The 19,004-nt window shown below is 41.1% G+C and overlaps 1 long non-coding RNA gene across 3 annotated transcripts; it reads left to right on the forward strand.

Moving 5' to 3' along the window:
• The first annotated feature begins 1,731 nt into the window (after positions 1-1,731).
• LOC141279004 (uncharacterized) lies at positions 1,732-18,746 on the forward strand. 3 transcript variants are annotated; one of them, XR_012332653.1, is made up of 5 exons: positions 1,732-3,824; positions 4,656-4,871; positions 11,404-11,453; positions 11,830-12,117; positions 13,094-18,746. It is a non-coding gene; the product is annotated as an uncharacterized lncRNA (long non-coding RNA). The 3 variants fall into 3 exon arrangements; XR_012332652.1 differs by lacking the exons at positions 1,732-3,824; positions 4,656-4,871 and having other exon boundaries at positions 8,523-11,453; XR_012332654.1 differs by lacking the exons at positions 1,732-3,824; positions 4,656-4,871 and having other exon boundaries at positions 8,524-11,453; positions 11,930-12,117.
• Positions 18,747-19,004: the final 258 nt, after the last annotated feature.

Here is a 19,004-nt window from a genome sequence, read left to right on the forward strand (position 1 = left end):
CCCTTTGGTAACCGTAAGTTTGTTTTCTATGTCTGTGGGTCTATTTCTGTTTTGTATATTCTTATTAATGTTAAAGTTTTTATTAGTGTGTATATCAGAGCTATTACTAATAGAAACATGAATTTATTATTAGTGTTATCTAACAATATTTATTCATGTTAGTGTTAATAATTTTTTTTGTGTGTGTTCTTGTTATTTGTATTCATATTATGCAGTAATAAAGAAGATAAAAATACCCCTGGTCGAAGTCTACACCTGGACCATTGTTCCCATGGTGAAGACCAACAGTTGGGCAAGGTGAGATAATCTTTTGAAATGATGGACCAGGGCTAAGTTTATCTTGTCTACAAAGTCTATGCTCAGAAAACCGAACTTGAGTTTGCTGTTGTATTAGAAGTCATCTGGATGGTCTTGTTGGGGACTGGGGGCTAGAAAGAGGACAGGGAAATGTACTGGCTGGATGTGTGGGCAGCTGCAGGTGAGTGGTGCCAATCCTGGTATGCACAGGTTCACAGCACCTGCTCCAGTCAGAAAGCACAATTCTCCCCAAAGAACAGTGCGGCAACATTTTCCTGTGAGGAAAGTGCCCGTGGACTCAGAAAGGAGGAATGAGGGCAGGGCTTCGCTCTCTGGGTCAGAAAGTATTTGGAGGGAAATAAACACGAGAACTCGTGAGACGTCATAGGGAATTATCTTTAAGAAAAAGACAGGCATGGCTTAACTCATTTTCCCATGTGGTTACATTTTATTGGTGCTTGCTAGGTGACAAATCACCCACTTTTAGCTTTTATTTAGCTTTAGTTTTGATCTTACGAGTTAAGAATGACTAATACCCCAAAGAGTATGACCCTGGAGGAAAGCATGCTGGGAAAGCACATTTCTGGGTGCGTGTTCCCTCTGTGCCTGCAGACGTGGATTCAAAGAAAAGTCAAGACTGCTACCCCACCAGGGGCCATTGCTTTGGAAAGTAAAACAGGGTTTTTGAATACGTCTTTGTTTGCCACTCTTATTCGAGGTTATCCAAAGACGAATCTGCTTCAAGAGAGGAGAAAGTAGTAAATTTAATTGGAACTTTCAAACAATGTTCAGTCCAAAGCTGAGAAGCTCAAGATCAAATAAATATTTAAAATCTCTGGCCAAAACCCAAAATGAGTGTCTTCAATGGACATTATCTCCTGGGTCTCGCTGGCTCAGCAGAGCAAGTGCAAGGGATGAAATTCTGTCCTTGCTTAATTCCACTAATGGTCAGACTGTTGGGGGGAAAAGCTAATCACCTCACTTCCTCTTCTGTTTTTGCTGTTTAGAGTTATGCCCACGAAGAGTTCAACCCTCTATGGCTGAAAGGGAGGGAGGTTGTGGATATCTATGTGTAAACTTCTACATGCACTGGCTGTGATGGGCTAGTCCGAGGTTAACCCTGTCTCTGGGGCTAATTTGTTCCCCTCAGCCATCCCGGGAGGGAAGCATGGTTATTAGGACCTCCGTGGCCAAACCCTACATCTGGCCTTAATTCGCTTGACGTCTGGGTGGAGATGTCTCCTCTTTCTGAGCCATATAGGATTGCCAGTTGGAACCTTCTCAGTAGACTTAGTAAAAGCAGGTATGTGAGTTTACAAATTGGGGATTTTGCAAGTCACTTGCTGCCATCATTTGCATCCTTAGAGTCCAAGGATGTTGGAGCATGAACAAAGCTTAACCCTGTCATATTATTTTACAGAAAGAGAAATCGGATTTTGGAGAGAAAAACGGGATTGCTCAAGGTCACACAGATGTTGTGACATACTGCAGACCCTTCAGTGTCCTTCAAGAAATGACGATGTAGCTGATAGAGGACGTTCATGGAGAAGTTAAGAAAAAAGAAGTGTGCATTATTATGAGGCAACCTCTGCCACTTCCTAGCTGCACAGCCTTAGATGAGTCTCTTAAACTCTGACTCTCAGCTTCCTCCTGTGTAAGAATAATAGAACCTACTCTGTAGGGTATGTGAGGATTAAATGATGCTATACCTGCAAGTCCCTCAGCACAGGGCCTGGCCTGCTGTAGGAACTCAATACCTAAAAGTAGTCATAAATGTTTATCAGGTAAGAAGCACAAGAGAGAGAGGGGGTCTGTGAGTCAGAGACAGTGCTGGAGGGAGCAGAGGCAGTGATTTATGTCCGGCTGTTCCCATACTTAGTTCTATTTGGGAAAACAGAGGGGTGAAGATAACAGGAAAAGGGGGCATGTGCTTAAGTAAATCGTCTATTGTTGCCCAGATGACATTCTGGTAACAAGGAAACCCCCTGAAATCAGTCTGTGCATAGCTCCAGATATGACTCTCCAGGGCTTTCAGTGGCAAGTTCAGGGGTTCCAAGAAGGGTCCAGGAATGAGGCAGTCACAGATGGGAACATTTATTTCTTTGGGAGTCTTCCTCTTCGGATGTCCTCAGAGCTTCAGATGAACTAGAGGGGATCTTCAGGCTAGAACCTGGTCGGGGAGGTGTGTTTCCCCTTTACCTTGCCCCTGTTTATCTGACTCCCAACGTGGGAAAGATGTCAACTTTCCTATTCAGTCAACAGATGAGACTCTGGGAGGTTTATAAATAGCTTCTGTAAACACTTTCTGAAACTTCCCCTAGGACTTCTAAACACTCAATAGGGACAGATTGCAAGAGAAAAAAACAATTTTCTAAAGGCAAGTTGACAGGGCTGAAAAAGGTGAACAGAATATAGATAAAAATCATAGTGAAAGTGGGAATTTGGGGGTGGTGCCCTGCTTAGGAACATTTTCTAATTTCAAGTTTATAAATAAAATATATAGATGAATAAAAATATAGATGAACGCTCAAAGACAGGATGTGGTTTAGATTGGCTCCTTCATGATAATAATTTTTCCACATCAAACAACAATTAATATTAATAGAATAGACATTAATAGACATGGCTACCAACTCAGGGTGCTTACTGTCTAGGGAAGTGGGGGACACAGGTGATAGATGATAATCAAAATACTAGCTTAAATACTAGAGAAAATGTGGTAAGTGATCTGGAAGAAAGAGAGCGGGGTCAAGGGGATCAGGGATATTGGGTAGAGAGACAAGTAACATTTTACATAGGATTGGCCATGGTAAAATTCATTGAAACGGTAAATTTGAACTTGATGGAGGTAAGAGATAGAGTCATCTGGGTAAGAGCTTTTCAGGCAAAGCACACAGCAAAAACGAGACCCTAAGGAGCCTGGGATGGCTGGAGTGGGGAAGGGAGCAGCCAAAGTTGAAGTCCGCAAGATAAGGGGACAAATCATGCAAGGCCATGCCAGCGATGGTGATGATTCTAGCTTTTGCTCTGCAACAATCTCAAAGGCTCTGAATAGTTTCAGTCACAGGAGTGGCATAACCTAATTATAGTCAATATTTAAACATCATTCTATTGACCTGCTGGGTCGAGCTTAGGTTGAAGAGAGTAGGGTAGAAGAAAGAAATCCAAAGAGTTTTGTGTATGACAGAGACAATGCAGTATGTTCCTGAAATCTTTCAAGTTTGTCCTAGACGCACAAGAAGAGATTTTCCATTCTCTTTTTGCAATAAGGTGACCATGACATGATGGCGTTTTGTCTGGAAGTGAGAGTACCACTTCCAGTCCTGGCCCTAACACCTGATGCGTGACCCTCAAAACTAGGGCCCCTCTGAAGCATCCCTGGAGACCCTGTGTTGAGGACAAAAGCACCGTAAGATGGAAGGAGCCAGGCCCCCCGTGATATCGTGTGGGACAGGGCTGCTTCGTCCCACACCAGCCACGTTGCCCGGTGGCTTGAATATGTGTGGAAACTGTGCAAAAGAAAAAAGGTGAACATTTCTCAAAAAGTCTCAATCCTCCTCTATTTCTTTCAGCCTTGTCGCTAGTGATTGCCGAGATACACTTCCTGTTTTGATTTTCCAAAGCAAGAAGAGCAGTGCACAGATGGGCTGCACCTCTCCTCCCTGTCTCACTAACAGCTGCTCAAAACCACACCTATGTGCTGTCACACCGTCAGCATCACAGCGTGCATCAGAACTCTGATGGCGGAGAATCTCTACGTCCCTGCAGTACTGGCAGTGGACGATAAGACAACAGCACAACAATAATAACAAAATAATTATAATTAAAACACACTTCCATTTTCTTTCATCTTAAAAAGATATCAAATTTGTAGTAAGGTTTCCTTGAACATTTCAACAGTTTTACTCCTTGTTAGAATTCTTTTTAAAATAGAACATCATTCACTATACCAGTCACTGAAAAATACTTAAACTCCTTACCACTATATTTTGTATCTATCTATCATCTATCTATCTATCTATCTATCTATCTATCTATCTATCTATCTATAATATGTCCTTTCATCCATCGATTTTGTGATGCTTTATCAAATATCACTTATTATATAAAATTCCCAAAGACAGAAACCTAACTGGCCTAATGACAGGCAGACACTGAACTTTTCTCCAAGAAACTAGCATGATTCTCACCTTGGGCACAGGAAAGGGGAAAGGAGAATTAACGTGGCTCTGTGTGCCAGGTTCTGCACTGGGGAAATTATTTAGAAGATCTCATTGGTCGCTTCAGGGTCAATCTCAGCGGGTTGGTAGTTAAGGTGGAGAGAGCCCGTACTAGTACGATCTCCCTCTGACTAACAGGTGATCAGACTCAGCGAGCTGACGTGACTGCCACACCACCAGAAAGAGCCTCTAGGTGCAAAGGACATATGGCGTCACCATCATCGCGGAAGCTGCTGCCTTCTTAAGCTGGAGAGGTAGAGGCTGAGCAACCCTGCAAGCCCAGCCCAGACCAACCACGAGAAGCACAGCAGCAGAGAGGTTTAGGAAACCGACTTTGGATTCAGCCAGAATTAGGTGTGGACCCTGCTTTTGTCACTTTCTAGGTGTAGTCCTTATCAGCGTTGCTTAATCTCTCTCACTCTTCATGTCCTTAAGTATCAGTAATGGCTATAAAACATTTACCACAACGCTCGGGTTTATAGTGAGTACTCAAATCGTAAGCGCTGTGGTTATTCTTGTGCCACTAAAAGGTCTCCTGACTCAGAAAGGAGCATCCCCAGAGCATCGTTAGATCCATTCACAGATCTGTAAAACATCACACTTAGTTACAACTCTCACCGCCGCAAAACGCTCTCAACAGGCCATGGCTGTGGGTCAGAATCGACCTAGGCAAGGAGGCTTTTTCAGGGGTTCAAACGAGAAGGGTGGTTCCTAGGGGCAGAGAGGGAACCACCCCTGGCCATCTCCTTTCTTTGCTCTCGTCTCCTTCCACATAAGTGGGTGCTGTGTGGGTGGGCTGGGGAGCAGCAGTCTTGTCCTCTCCTCACCCTCCCACCAAGGATAGGGAAGGACAGATGGCAGGACAGGCACCGGAGAACCAGGGAGCAGGGCGGAAGGTTAGAAGGCAGGAGGGAATGGGATGAACACTAGTCAGTTATGTATCCTAGGGTATCCGATGTGTTTGCTATCTAGGCAATGCCAAAAAATCCAACAAGACAAAAGATGACTGTTTCTCATCTTCCTCTCTATAAACCCTTTATGGTGAGATTGTCAGAAAGAACTAGCCCTGAAGATTTCCTTTATCACCACCTCTTACAGGGAATAGAGTGATATCCACTGGATCTGCTAGGTAGACTGGGGAAAGAATGGGGACTAATAAATTATAAGCATATGCTTTGTACCACACAGGAACGTGCATCTTACACTATTTCATTAAAACTTTACAAAAGGTGGCTATCCCCTTTTTAGAGAAAAGGAATGTGCATTTTAAGAAAAATTGCATAGCAAGGAAGGGCCAGAGCTGGAATTGACCCAGGCTTGTCTTTTCTAGGCCCTTAGCCACCCACATGTCTCTGTTACATCACGAGATTTAAGACAAAGGCAGTGTGGCATGTGGTCCTACCTTACCGAGGGACCACTGGGGGCTTGTTTGCTGGAACTCCTGAGAGAGGCGCCACATCCGGAGAGCTGGTGTCTGGCCTCAGCCTGTACAGGAGGAGAAGGCAATCATCCGTTAGTCTTCAGCACATGACATTGAAATTTTTTTCTTTTTTAAATTTTATTTATTTTTTTATATAGCAGGTTCTTATTACTCATCAGTTTTATACACATCAGTGTATACGTGTCAATCCCAACCTCCCAATTTATCACACCACCACCCCACCCGCCCACCGCTTTCCCCCCTTGGTGTCCATACGTTTGTTCTCTACATCTGTGTCTCAGTTTCTGCCCTGCAAACCACTTCATCTGTGCCATTTTTCTAGGTTCCACATATATGCGTTAATATATGATACTTGTTTTTCTCTTTCTGACTTACTTCACTCTGTATGACAGTCTCTAGATCCATCTGCATCTCAACAAATGACCCAGTTTCATTCCTTTTTATGGCTGAGTAATATTCCATTGTATATATGTACCACATCTTCTTTATCCATTCGTCTGCCGATGGACATTTAGGTTGCTTCCATGACCTGGCTATTGTAAATAGTGCTGCAATGAACATTGGGGTGCATGTGTCGTTTTGAATTATGGTTTTCTCTGGGTATATGCCCAGTAGTGGGATTACTGGATCATATGGTAATTCTATTTTTAGTTTTTTAAGGAACCTCCATACTGTTCTCCTTAGTGGTTGCATCAATTTACATTCCCACCAACAGTGCAAGAGGGTTCCCTTTTCTCCACACCGTCTCCAGCATTTGTTGTTTGTAGATGTTCTGATGATGCCCATTCTAACTGGTGTGAGGTGATACCTCATTGTAGTTTTGATTTGCATTTCTCTAATAATTAGTGATGTTGAGCAGCTTTTCATCTGCTTCTTGGCCATCTGTATGTGTTCTTTGGAGAAATATCTATTTAGGTCTTGTGCCCATTTTTGGATTGGGTTGTTTGTTTCTTTAATATTGAGCTGCATGAGCTGTTTATATATTTTGGAGATTAATCCTTCGTTTGTTGATTCATTTGCAAATATTTTCTCCCATTCTGAGGGTTGTCTTTTCATCTTGTTTATGGTTTCCTTTGCTGTGCAAAAGCTTTGAAGTTTCATTAGGTCCCATTTGTTTATTTTTGTTTTTATTTCCATTACTCTATGAGGTGGATCAAAAAAGATCTTGCTGTGATTTATGTCAAAGAGTGTTCTTCCTATGATTTCCTCTAAGAGTTTTATAGTGTCTGGCCTTAACATTTAGGTGTTTAATCCATTTTTAGTTTAATTTTGTGTACGGTGTTAGGGAGTGTTCTAATTTCATTCTTTTACATGTAGCTGTCCAGTTTTCCCAGCACCACTTACTGAAGAGACTGTCTTTTCTCCATTGTATATCTTTGCCTTCTTTGTCATAGATTAGTTGACCATAGGTGCGTGGGGTTATCTCTGGGCTTCCTATCTTGTTCCGTTGATCTATGTTTCTGTTTTTGTGCAAGTACCATATTGTCTTGATTACTATAGCTTTGTAGAATAGTCTGAAGTCATGGAGCCTGATTCCTCCAGCTCCGTATTTTACCCTCAAGACTGCTTTGGCTATTCGGGGTCTTTTGTGGCTCCATACAAATTTTAAGATTTTTTGTTCTAGTTCCATAAAAATGTCATTGGTAATTTGATAGGGATTGCATTGAATCTGTAGATTGCTTTGGGTAGTATAGTCATTTTTGCAATATTGATTCTTCCAATCCAAGAACATGGTATATCTCTCCATCTGTTGGTATCATCTTTAATTTTTTTCATCAGTGTCTTATAGTTTTCTTCATACAGGTCTTTTGTCTCCCTAGGTAGGTTTATTCCTAAGTATTTTATTCTTTTTGTTGCAATGGTAAATGGGTGTGTTTCCTTAATTTCTCTTTCAGATTTTTCATCATTAGTATATAGGAATGAAAGAGATGTCTGTGCATTAATTTTGTATCCTGCTACTTTACCAAATTCATTGATTAGCTCTAGTAGTTTTCTGGTGGCATCTTTAGGATTCTCTAGTCATAGTATCATGTCATCTGCAAACAGTGACAATTTTACTTCTTATTTTCCAATTTGTAATCCTGTTTTAAATTTTTCTTCTCTGATTGCCATGGCTAGGACTTTCAAAACTATGTTGAATAACAGTGGTGAGAGTGGACATCCTTGTCTTGTTCCTAATCTTAGAGGCAATGCTTTCAGTTTTTCACCATTGAGAATGATGTTTGCTGTGGGTTTGTCATATATGGCCTTTATTATGTTGAGTTAGGTTCCCTCTATGCCCACTTTCTAGTGAGTTTTTATCATAAATTGGTGTTGAATTTTCTCAAAAGCTTTTTCTGCTTCTATTGAGATGATCATATGGTTTCTATTCTTCAATTTGTTAATATGGTGTATCACGTTGATTGATTTGCATATACTGAAGAATCCTTGCATCCCTGGGATAAATCCCACTTGATCATGGTGTATGATCCTTTTAATGTGTTGTTGGATTCTGTTTGCTAGTATTTTGTTGAGGATCTTTGCATCTATATTCATGAGTGATATTGGTCTGTAATTTTCTTTTTTTATTGTATCTTTGTCTGGTTTTGGTATCAGGGTGATGGTGGCCTCATAGAGTGAATTTGGGAGTGTTCCTTCCTCTGCAATTTTCTGGAAGAGTTTGAGAAGGATGGGTGTTAGCTCTTCTCTAAATGTTTGATAGAATTCACCTGTGAAGCCATCTGGTCCCGGTCTTTTGTTTGTTGGAAGATTTTTAATCACAGTTTCAATTTCATTACTTGTGATTGGTCTGTTCATATTTTCTCTTTCTTCCTGGTTCAGTCTTGGAAGGTTATACCTTTCTAAGAATTTGTCCATTTCTTCCAGGTTGTCCATTTTATTGGCATAGAGTTGCTTGTAGTAGTCTCTTATGATGCCTTGTATTTCTGTGGTGTCTCTTGTAACTCCTTTTTCATTTCTAATTTTATTGATTTGAGTCTTCTCTCTTTTTTTCTTGATGAGTCTGGCTAATGATTTATCAATTTTGTTTATTTTCTCAAAGAACCAGCTTTTAGTTTTATGGATTTTTGATATTGTTTTCTTTGTTTCTATTTCATTTATTTCTGCTCTGATCTTTATGATTTCTTTCCTTCTGCTAACTTTGGGTTTTGTTTGTTCTTCTTTCTCTAGTTCCTTTAGGTGTAAGGTTAGAGTGGTTATTTGAGATTTTTTGAGATATTTCTAGCTTTAAACTTCCCTCTTAGAACTGCTTTTGCTGCATCCCATAGGTTTTGGATCGTCATGTTTTCATTGTCATTTGTGTCTAGGTATTTTTTGATTTCCTCTTTGATTTCTTCAGTGATCTCTTGGTTATTTAGTAACGTATTGTTTAGCTTCCACGTGTTTGTGTTTTTTACGTTTTTTTCCCTGTAATTCATTTCTCTTCTCATAGCGTTGTGGTCAGGAAAGATGCTGGATATGATTTCAATTTTCTTAAATTTACTGAGGCTTGATTTGTGACCCAAGATGTGATCTATCCTGGAGAATGTTCTGTTCGCACTTGAGAAGAAAATGTAATCTGCTATTTTTGGATGGAATGTCCTATAAATATCAATTAAATCTATCTAGTCTATTGTGTCATTTAATGCTTCTGTTTCCTTATTTATTTTCACTTTGGATGATCTGTCCATTGGTGTAAGTGAGTTGTTAAAGTGCCCCACTATTATTGTGTTACTGTCGATTTCCTCTTTTATAGCTGTTAGCAGTTGCCTTATGTATAGTGGTGCTCCTATGTTGGGTGCATATATATTTATAATTGTTATATCTTCTTCTTGGATTGATCCCTTGATCATTATGTAGTGTCCTTCCTTGTGTCTTGTAACATTCTTTATTTTAAAGTCTATTTTATCTGATATGAGTATTGCTACTCCAGCTTTCTTTTGATTTCCATTTGCATGGAATATCTTTTTCCATCTCCTCACTTTCAGTCTGTATGTGTCCCTAGGTCTGAAGTGGGTCTCTTGTAGACAGCATATATATGGGTCTTGATTTTTTATCCATTCAGCAAGCCTGTGTCTTTTGGTTGGAGCATTTAATCCATTCACGTTTAAGGTAATTATCAATATGTATGTTCCTATGACCATTTTCTTAATTGTTTTGGGTTTGTTTTTGTAGGTTCTTTTCTTGCTTGTGTTTCCCAGTTAGAGAAGTTCCTTTAGCAATTGTTGTAAAGGTGGTTTGGTGGTGCTGAATTCTCTTAGCTTTTGCTTATCTGTAAAGCTTTTGATTTCTCCATCGAACCTGAATGAGATCCTTGCCAGGTAGAGTAATCTTGGTTGTAGGTTCTTCCCTTTCATCACTCTAAGTATATCATGCCACTCCCTTTGACTTGTAGAGTTTCTGCTGAGAAATCAGCTGTTAACCTTATGGGCGTTCCCTTGTATGTTATTTGTTGTTTTTCCCTGCCTGCTTTCAATAATTTTTCTTTGCCTTTAATTTTTGCCAGTTTGATTACTATGTGTCTTGGCGTGTTTCTCCTTGGGTTTATCCTGTTTATCTCTGTGCGCCCTGGACTTGGGTGGCTATTTCCTTTCCCGTGTTAGGGAAGTTTTCGACTATAATCTCTTCAAATATTTTCTTGGGTCCTTTTTCTCTCTCTTCTCCTTCTGGGACCCCTATAATGTGAATGTTGTTGCGTTTAATGTTGTCCCAGAGGTCTCTTAGGTTTTCTTCATTTGTTTTCATTCTTTTTTCTTTATTCTGTTCCGCAGCAGTGAATTCCACCATTCTGTCTTCCACGTCACTTATCCGTTCTTCTGCCTCAGTTATTCTGCTATTGATTCCTTCTAGTGTAGTTTTCATTTCAGTTATTGTATTGTTCATCTCTGTTTGTTTGTTCTTTAATTCTTCTAGGTCTTTGTTAAACATTTCTTGCATCTTCTCGATCTTTGCCTCCATTCTTTTTCCAAGGTTCTGGATCATCTTCACTATCATTCTTCTGAATTCTTTTTCTGGAAGGTTGCCTATGTCCACTTCATTTAGTTGTTTTTCTGGGGTTTTATCTTGTTCCTTCGTCTGGTACATAGCCCTCTGCCTTTCCGTGTTGTTTAGCTTTCTGTGAATGTGGTTTTTGTTCCACAGGCTGCAGGACTGTAGTTCTTCTTGCTTCTGCTGTCTGCCCTCTGGTGGATGAGGCTATCTAAGAGGCTTGTGCAAGTTTCCTGATGGGAGGGACTGGTGGTGGGTAGAGCTGACTGTTGCTGTCTTGAGCAGAGCTCAGTAAAACTTTAATCCACTTGACTGCTGATGGCTGGGGCTGGGTTCCCTCCCTGTTGGTTGTTTGGCTTGAGGCGATCCAACACTGGAGCCTAACGGGACTCTTTGGTGGGGCTAATGGTGGACTCTGGGAGGGCTCACACCAAGGAGTACTTTCCAGAACTTCTGCTGCCAGTGTCCTTGTCTTCACAGTGAGCCACAGCCACCCCCCACCTCTTCAGGAGACCCTCCAACACTAGCAGGTAAGTCTGGTTCAGTCTCCCCTGGGGTCACTGCTCCTTCCCCTGGGTCCTGATGTGCACACTACTTTGTGTGTGCCCTCCAAGAGTGGAGTCTCTGTTTCCCCTAGTCCTGTCAGAGCCCTGCAATCAAATCCCACTAGCCTTCAAAGTCTGATTCTCTAGGAATTCCTCCTCTTTTTCCTGGACCCCCAGGTTGGGAAGCCTGACGTGGGGCTCAGAACCTTCACTCCCGTGGGTGGACTTCTGTGGTATAAGTGTTCTCCAGTTTGTGAGTCACCCACCCAGCAGTTACGGGATTTGATTTTCTGTGATTTCCATCTCATTGTGGCTTCTTCTTTGTCTTTGGATGTGGGTTATCTTTTTTGGTGATTTCCAGTGTCTTCCTGTCGATGACTGTTCAGCAGTGAGTTGTGATTCTGGTGTTCTCGCAAGAGGGAGTGAGAGCACGTCCTTCTACTCAGCCATCTTGTTTCCAGGAATCCTGTCATTGAAATTCTTGCAAGGAGTCTGGTCGGAGCTGGTGCTGGTCCCCGTGCATGACCTCAGTCCAGCCAGCGGCCAGCGAGAGAGAAACACACCGCGGTTCCCAGGGCGGCCTCTGCTGAACGTCTGCAGCCTTTCCCGGAATTGCTCCTCCTGCTCAGCCTAGTATACAAGGAATGAGGTGAGCGGGGCTGCAGGAGAGACTGTCCATACAAACAGCTTCTTTGTGTCTCTATTATCTGGGGTTTTGCTAATGCAAGCCTCCCGCCTGCAGGAAGGGAGTTCTGTAAACTGGCAGGTGGGACCCTGCTACGAAAGGATTTTATTCCATCTTTGGTTAGGTCCAAGGTTGCCGAGGGGCTTGGTAATACACCTGGCTTAATAATAGTGTTTTAAAATATGTCATCACTTCATTGTATGAGGCAGATATGATTGGCCTCACTTTACAGAGGAAAAGAGAGAAAGCTGGGGTCCAGAGATGCTTGCTTGTGAGTTCCTTGTGGATTTCAGACTAGAATCCAAGTCTCCTGACTCTTGGGCCAGTCCTCGTTCCAATATGGGATCTTAAACATGGCAATAAGAGATGTAAAAATTCTTCTTCGAGGCTTGGATAAAGGTTTCAGACATGGGTTTTCACCTAAGTGCAGAGTCGATTCTAGTCTGATATTTTAAAGGCTTTGAAATGATCCATAGTTTACGAGTCTCCTTTCCCTGTGTTCTAAGTAGTAGATAAACGTTTTGACCTTGCTTACCTCAAATACAAGATCAAAACAAAAGATTATGTGTGTTGATGCTTTGGGAGATGAGGAAATCCACACATATATAGGCAGAGAGGTTCAGTAATTAATCAAATCTTCAGAGCTCACAAGTTCACAGTATTGACCATTCACAACTTAGTCATAAACTCAGACATTTGAAAAGGCTCCTGAAAATGGGAATATACTTTTTCAAAAAGTTACAGCCCCCAAGCAATGTGCTTTACTGCCTAGAACAAGTCACAGTCTGTGGATTACCACAAGCAGCCCCAGTAAATATTTACAGATGGAATTTAATGAATGAAGGCACAAACCCTCTGGGTCTCCTGCTGGGGTTCATGAAATCTTATTAAACACACTTTTTAGCAAGCTTGGTTATTTGCTTTTTTTTTCATCCCGCAGCAGATTAACTATAAGCGAATTGGAAAAGAAAGAGGAGCTGTTGTGAACAGTGAAAATGTCAATAGAAGGCTTGACAGCTTGAGAATAGAAGAGGAAAAATAAAAGCAAAGCAAAGAAACTTAGCTCCTCTACAATATAGCACTGGGTTGCTGAACCAACAAAAAGCTAGCTAAGTTTAAGATCATCAGAGATGTGCACAGACTATTTTAGATTGACTTTCAGCTATAATAATTTGCTTTAAACTGTTTTTGCAAACCTCCTTTGAAGAGGGGGTTAAGCATCAGTAATCATTTATTAGAAAGGCCTCTTTTGGGCTTCCCTGGTGGCGCAGTGGTTGAGAGTCCGCCTGCCGATGCAGGGGATGAGGGTTCGTGCCCCGGTCCGGGAAGATCCCACATGCCGTGGAGCGGCTGGGCCCGTGAGCCATGGCCGCTGAGCCTGCGCCTCCGGAGCCTGTGCTCCGCAGAGGCCACAACAGTGAGAGGCCCGCGTACCGCAAAAAAGAAAAGAAAAGAAAAGAAAAGAAAGGCCTCTTTCTATGAGAAGATACAGATGAGTTTACTCTGAGCATTTAACTGGGCTTCCCTGAAGGGTATGTGTACCCTTCGTGACCTAAAAGACCCGTGAATATAATCTCTCTGGCATACTTTACACCTTATGGTTCTTTTGTATTCTAGATAGTCTGGGGAGTTTGAAGTCAGGGGTAATGCAAAAACAAACAAACAAACAAACAAAACCCTCCCCAAAACCCTCCTTTTCATCTTATCTCTGTAAGTCCATTATGGTGCAGCTGTCAGAAAGCGCTTATCCCAGAGATTTCCTTTATCACCAGCTCTTACAGTGAATGAAGTGGGTCGGCCATGATCTATTCTGGCTTCAAGATCTGGTCTTACATCTTTTTCCCCTTTTATGACAAAATACAAAAAAACAAACTAGCAAACAAAAACAACAAAATAAAGGAACATACATTAACACACACACACACACACACACACACACACACACACATGCATATATATGATAATGGTTGTTAGCAAGGAATGATGAGCAGATTGTCTGCAGAAAGCAAGACAGAAAAGGCTCTGTTTCCATGCTGAGCTTTCCTGATTCCTAAGTCCACAACCTGCATGAATTGTTCAGTCACTTTCCACTTGGGATCAACGAAGAGGTAAATTCAATGTGCTGGCTCTAATCTTTCCCATGAATGAATGGATAAATGACACTCAAGTGGCTCACTGGGGGCCATAATAGATTTACTGTGCTAAGCCATAAGGGTTTCCTGGAGAGTAAAGCACAAGAAGCAACGGTTAATAATGTCAACAATGGACATAATGATGTAACAGTAATGTCAACAGAGGAAATAATAATGGCTACGATAGGTAAGAATTGCCTTTTGTTGGACATCTGGTGTTTCTCTGCAGTACTCTGAACACTTTACTTGGACTCTTGCAATTAATCCTCACAAGAACATGTTGAGAAAGAAGTCATTAACTGCACATTAGTGATCAGGAAACTGAGGTTCAAGGAAGTTAACTCAAAGCCCCAACTCACACAGCTAGTAAGTGACAGGGCTAGACTTGAACCCTAGCTTTACCTGTCTTCAAAATTCAGTCCTCCATCTCTCCCTCCTCCTCCCCCGTCTCTCTTCCTCCTCTGCCTTCTTCTCCATCTTCTTCTACTCTAACTCCATAGATAGCTAACTCTGTGGATATCCTCTTTGATCCATTACTTCCAATAGCTTTTTCAGGAGTAAAATGATTCCAATAGCAACATAAGTTTCTGAGCATCTACGTATTACAAGGCAACATGGCATAAAAACTCACAGTTTACAGAAATAATGGAGGAAAAGAGCACATATGTATTAAGTGCCTATGATGACTCAGGCCTTATAAATTTTATTATATTACCTCTTAATTTTCTCAACTATAATGTGTATTTTATCCCAATTTTACAAGCTAAGGGACTGAGGCCAAGAAATTTTAAAGAAGACGCTTATCTAGAATCATACATTCAGTAGAAACTCTGACTTGACTAAATATTCACCAATCCAGGCGAGGTGTCTGGCTGGACCGAGATATGTACAGCCACAATCAGCGCTCTGAACTTCCAGGACATCAGGGCTTGGAAAGCCCCTGTGCTCAGGTACCTGCCCAGACATTCTCGTACAGCATGTGGAGGGCACTTCGATGACAGCTATCAAATAGGTAAAGGAGCGCATTTGTTGACAAAACAGTTATATTTCTGTAAATAATAGGACAGGTGCTAAAAATGCACTATATAGTGATGTTTATTGTGTGTGCTTATAAAAATAATAGTGAAGAAGTAGTAGTGGAAAATAAAAATGTAAATATAATAAATAACATCATTAGTAAAATACTGTCATTGCCATATAATGGAACAAAATGCAGCTACTAAAATGGTGAATTACACTGACATTTATTGACATAAAAAGATGTCTAAGATACAGTCCAGTTAAAAAGCACTTCAAAAACGATGTATCAGATGATGAATAAATCCATATTTCTGAAATAGAGACCCCACTCCCACCCTCAACATACACACATCAGGGAACAAATGTATATAAACTCTGCAATTTTAATTGTGGTTGGCTTTAGACAGCGGAATAAAGGATTATCTTAATTTACTTCAAATTTTCCAGAATTTTCTTAATTTCATTTTGCAATAACAACTAGCATTTGTTGAGTGTTCTAACTTAATTACATTTTTTTCATTATCAAAATAATCCTACTTTATAGACATGCAATTTGAAGCTTAGAGAGGCTCATAATTTGCCTAAGGAGTGGCAGAGCTGAGATTTAAGTAGATTTTCTGCTTCTACAAACCTATGCTCCTCAGTATTATTCTACACTACAATAAATGTATAACAATTTTGATATAAAGATGCAATTTAATTATAACAATAAAGTAATTTAGAATTTTTGCTGTCCAGAAAATGGACGATTATCCCTGCCTTCTGCACAGCATATTAAATTGTGTTTCAACTGTTTCATCATTTTCGGGCTCAGCCGTTCTTTATTTTCAGATCCCTCCCTTTCTTCATTTCTAATACATACTTAAAATAAATATTGTCTCATGTTTCCTTAACTCCTGAGAGAGATTGTTTCACAAGAACTATTTAGTCTCCAAGATGCCACGGAACCTTTAAGAAGAACATGTGGTTTTATGGTGGTGTGGTTGGTTATTCTTCGTAAAGGAATTCCTAGATTGCCAGGTGTCAAAACTCAAGGGGTTTAATCAGAAGTTACCCTCAAAGCCACAGCCTTCAAGTGCATTTGGTGCTTTATAAGATACAGAGCTGCTCCTCTCAGACCCCACAGCCCTGTGGGATGCCCTACTGTGGTACTTAATGGCTGATAAAAACCACTTGTCTTCTTGTTTAAATGTCTCATTAGACTGAAGTCTGGGTCTGACTTATTAGACTGCTGCATCCTCAGAACATAAACACTCACCTTCATAAGTCTGCTTGTTCACAGGGTCAGAATGCCCTCAGAACTCCCCCCAAGCCTCCTTAAATTTAGTTCCAAAATGTCAGTGATTGGTTTCTGCATTCTGTAGAGAAAGATGAAATCTATGGCTTAGCAGAGGCTCTTGGGTGAGCCTTTGTTGCCTTAGAGATGTCATTTCTCACTTCCTGTGCCAGGGAAAGTGTACAACCAAAGTGGTAATATGAAAGGTTTCTGCTCAGCCTAGACTAAGTTTCTCAAACAAACGTTGTGCATTGTAAGCAGGGTATGTCTCTTGGGGATTATGATGTTAATTAATTTTATTTTTTCACTCTTTTGATGGGGTTATGAGACTGCAGGCTGAGGCCTTATGTTCATAAAGAGGCAACTTAAGAAGAGAACTGTTTTTCATGGCATCACAAGAGAGGGATTACATCATCTGCTAGGGAGAAAGATGACCACAGGGGATGCCCTGTAAAGAGCAATGCTGTGCACTCGAGGAGAGAAACGTTTGGTACTCAGCTCTGGATTTCCTTTTTCTGCATTGTCATTCCCTTCAACCATCCTCAAGCTTTAGCAAAGTCTGATGAAGTTGAGCGCATCTCAGTTGGGCTTAAAGAGATAAAGTGAGATGGTTCTTTCCATACAAGGGTAGAAAGAGTGAACTGTAGCAGAGAGAAAAGGTGGCAGAATGGAGGAGAAGTTGAGGGTACTGACCTAGAGTGAGAGACATGGCCCAACTAAGATAAATTTGTGGAACATATAACCACTTCCTAAGGATTCTCAGAAACACTTGAGAAACAGTCAAGTCTTCCTGTGTACACCATTGGGGCCTGGATGATGTCATTTGGATATGAAAGAGAAAGCTGCCCTGAGAACGGAGAGCTTGGGGACACTTGGTTTATTCTTGGTTTAGGAAATTTAAGTTTCCCATAAGATGAAGAGAACAGGGAAGATGTTTGTCAAACATCTAATAACCACCAGTAACTGAATCTGTTATTATTCCCGAATCACTGTAGCTTTACAACAATGATTTGATTTTTTATTCCCAAACATATGATATAAGGTAAATGCTTCATACAGCTTAAATGTCTTTGAGAAAACATAGATTTTTTTTCTGAATCCGGATCTCCTGACAACTTCGTCAAAGCACAATGGAGCTCCAGCTTGGAAAAGTCAAAATCATGGTCAGAGAAAGGTCCTTGCAGGCCAGGCCCGGTTCTTGCACTGATTATAAAAATGACTAAACAATTTTCATACAATTCTAAGAACAAATCGCCAACATCCCGAGGAGACATTTCAACACATCATCAGCTTGGAAGCTAATACCGGAAATGTCAACTGGGAAAAAGTATTAGACTCATCTGATGGGCCAGCCATAGGCACACGTCTCTTAGGCTGATGAGGGTAAACCCAGGACCTGGAGGGTCAGGGGCAAATGAACAAGCCCACTCAGAATCTTCTTCCCCCTGAACATATGTGGTTACTGCTGTGCAAACTACCCCCCACATTCTGTCAAGAAGTTTTCTGTGACAAAGGCAAGGATCTGAATGGGAAAAGGAGGTAATTGATGGTCCATCTGATAGGATTTCCAGAGCAGACGTTGAGGCCTCTGAGTACAGACTCTGTTTCCCTGACATCCTCTGTCACCCCGCTTTTGATTGAGAGAGGGATTAAATCATCTGCTAGGGAGAAAGATGACCATAAGGGATGCCCTGTAAAGAGAAATGCTGTGCACCAGGGAAAGCCATTTGCTTTCCCGGCATGTCTGCAAAACATCATCATCTCTGGGTGCCCAGCTCTCGAGTATACTGCCCATGAGTATGTGATCTGAACTGGTGTCTCCAATGTCCTAAACAACTAAGGCAGAGCACGGATCAAAGTCTTTAGGAAAAGAGGCCAGACCAGGGCTGAGGGGAAGTTTTTCCAGGAGGGAAAGGTAATCATTTCTCAAGACTTAATCTGATTGAGCCAATTAATATCATTTGCGTCTTGCATGATTTCTGTTGGTGGGGCCAGGCCAACTTGACCTTTTGTTATGTTGTAGTGTTCACTTCTTCTAAATAAGACCATGACTATTCATATGACTGTTACGTATAAACTAAACAGAAGTGACTTTTAATGTGTATAATGACTAATCTCAGTTTTTAAGTAAAACACATGGAAAGATACATATTAAAGTTGAAACTTTAAACTCATTTGAACATTTGGAGTTTTGCTTTGCTTAGAAGGACAGAAATGTTCATTTTTTATTGTTAGTACTCTCATTCGACACACAAACAAATGAAGATTAGATGAGCCAAGGGCTTGAAATGGGGCGAAGCTGGGAGCTTTACAGCTTTACCTGAGGTAGAGGCAGTGTTTTGCAGTGAGAAGGAGTATTGGTAGCAAGTAGTCAGACAGATTTGGCCAGTGTGCTGGATGTGGAGATACAGTGGCCAGAAAAA

The sequence above is a fragment of the Tursiops truncatus genome, chromosome 6 (assembly GCF_011762595.2).
Source record: "Tursiops truncatus isolate mTurTru1 chromosome 6, mTurTru1.mat.Y, whole genome shotgun sequence".
Lineage (NCBI taxonomy): Eukaryota > Metazoa > Chordata > Mammalia > Artiodactyla > Delphinidae > Tursiops > Tursiops truncatus.